We start from the raw sequence: 2,263 nt of genomic DNA, 5'->3' as shown, positions 1-2,263 counted from the left end.
CTCATTGTGACCTCTCTCTTCAAAAGGTTAATGACCTCACATGAACAGAGAAAAGTTAAACCACAGAGTGATTTAAATCTCAAATTGTGTCATTTGAAGGATGTTCACAGGTCTTAAGAAGGGAAATCACCCAGTTTTTCATACAGAAAAGTTAAGTTAGAAAAAGGAAACATGTGTGACAGGAATATTATTAACCGGGAACAACTGCACTAAATACTTTTTAGCCTGGTGTTAGCTGTGTCTCTATCCATGCCTCCCATCTACATTTTCAGATAAAAGCAGAAATTCCCCCCCAAAAAAACACCTTTAACAATGACTTCCTCAACCTAAAGGCCTGTAACAGTTAATATTGTGCTTAAGTTGTTAATCAAACTACAAACAGGTGAATGTGGAGTCTTCAGGGTGCCCGAGGTTCAAGAATCTAAAGTCTGACAGTATGCTGTCTGGTGCATTTCTATTTCTTTCTTTATGTTAAAAGTTTGAAAACACATCTAAGATCATGTCTTTGTGGAACATCTTCTGTCTCACAGTCTTGCACAATGTTGTAAAAAGTAACCGTGAAAAATGAATCATTAGACAGTTTCCAACAGCTCTCATTAAGTTTTGGAGGCACAGTAAGTCAACGTACCCTAATAAAGTGGTTTGTATGATATCTTACAAAAGTGAATAGATTACGTGGGTTATATTCAAATATAGTACATTACTTTTAAAGGTAAAGCTACAAACTACAGTGGGGCAAAAAAGTATTTAGTCAGCCACCAATTGTGCAAGTTCTCCCACTTAAAAAGATGAGAGACGCCTGTAATTTTCATCATAGGTACACTTCAACTATGAGAGACAGAATGGGGGGGAAAGAATCCAGGAAATCACATTGTAGGATTTTTAATGAATTAATTGGTAAATTCCTCGGTAAAATAAGTATTTGGTCACCTACAAACAAGCAAGATTTCTGGCTCTCACAGACCTGTAACTTCTTCTTTAAGAGGCTCCTCTGTCCTCCACTCGTTACCTGTATTAATGGCACCTGTTTGAACTTGTTATCAGTATAAAAGACACCTGTCCACAACCTCAAACAGTCACACTCCAAACTCCACTATGGCCAAGACCAAAGAGCTGTCAAAGGACACCAGAAACAAAATTGTAGACCTGCACCAGGCTGGGAAGACTGAATCTGCAATAGGTAAGCAGCTTGGTGTGAAGAAATCAACTGTGGGAGCAATTATTAGAAAATGGAAGACATACAAGACCACTGATAATCTCCTCGATCTGGGGCTCCACGCAAGATCTCACCCCGTGGGGCCAAAATGATCACAAGAACGGTGAACAAAAATCCCAGAACCACACGGGGGACCTAGTGAATGACCTGCAGAGAGCTGGGACCAAAGTAACAAAGGCTACCATCAGTAACACACTACGCCGCCAGGGACTCAAATCCTGCAGTGCCAGACGTGTCCCCCTGCTTAAGCCAGTACATGTCCAGGCCCGTCTGAAGGTTGCTAGAGAGCATTTGGATGATCCAGAAGAGGATTGGGAGAATGTCATATGGTCAGATGAAACCAAAATAGAACTTGTTGGTAAAAACTCAACTCGTCGTGTTTGGAGGAGAAAGAATGCCGAGTTGCATCCAAAGAACACCATACCTACTGTGAAGCATGGGGGTGGAAACATCATGCTTTGGGCTGTTTTTCTGCAAGGGGACCAGGACGACTGATCCGTGTAAAGGAAAGAATGAATGGGGCCATGTATCGTGAGATTTTGAGTGAAAACCTCCTTCCATCAGCAAGGGCATTGAAGATTAAACGTGGCTGGGTCTTTCAGCATGACGATGATCCCAAACACACCGCCCGGGCAACCAAGGAGTGGCTTCGTAAGAAGCATTTCAAGGTCCTGGAGTGGCTCAGCCAGTTCCAGATCTCAACCCCATAGAAAGTCTGTGGGGGAGTTGAAAGTCCGTGTGCCCAGCGACAGCCCCAAAACATCACTGCTCTAGAGATCTGCATGGAGGAATGGGCCAAAATACCAGCAACGTGTGTGAAAAGCTTGTGAAGACTTACAGAAAACGTTTGACCTCTGTCATTGCCAACAAAGGGTATATAACAAAGTATTGAGATGAACTTTTGTTATTGACCAAATACTTATTTTCCACCATAATTTGCAAATATATTCTTTAAAAATCAGACACTGTGATTTTCAGGAACTTTTTTTTTCTCATTTTGTCTCATAGTTGAAGTGTACCTATGATGAAAATTACAGGCCTCATCTT

General features: G+C 41.5%; 1 protein-coding gene across 1 annotated transcript in view; it reads right to left on the bottom strand.

Moving 5' to 3' along the window:
* The window catches only part of gfra4a (GDNF family receptor alpha 4a), a 269,930-nt gene that overhangs the window by 1,251 nt on the left and 266,416 nt on the right, over positions 1-2,263 (bottom strand). The gene's annotated exons all lie outside the window — the stretch shown is intronic.

Source organism: Anoplopoma fimbria, chromosome 15 (genome assembly GCF_027596085.1).
Source record: "Anoplopoma fimbria isolate UVic2021 breed Golden Eagle Sablefish chromosome 15, Afim_UVic_2022, whole genome shotgun sequence".
Taxonomy (NCBI): Eukaryota; Metazoa; Chordata; class Actinopteri; order Perciformes; family Anoplopomatidae; genus Anoplopoma; species Anoplopoma fimbria.
The sequence above is the reverse complement of the archived record's forward strand: the minus strand, read 5'-3'. Positions and strand labels throughout refer to the sequence as shown.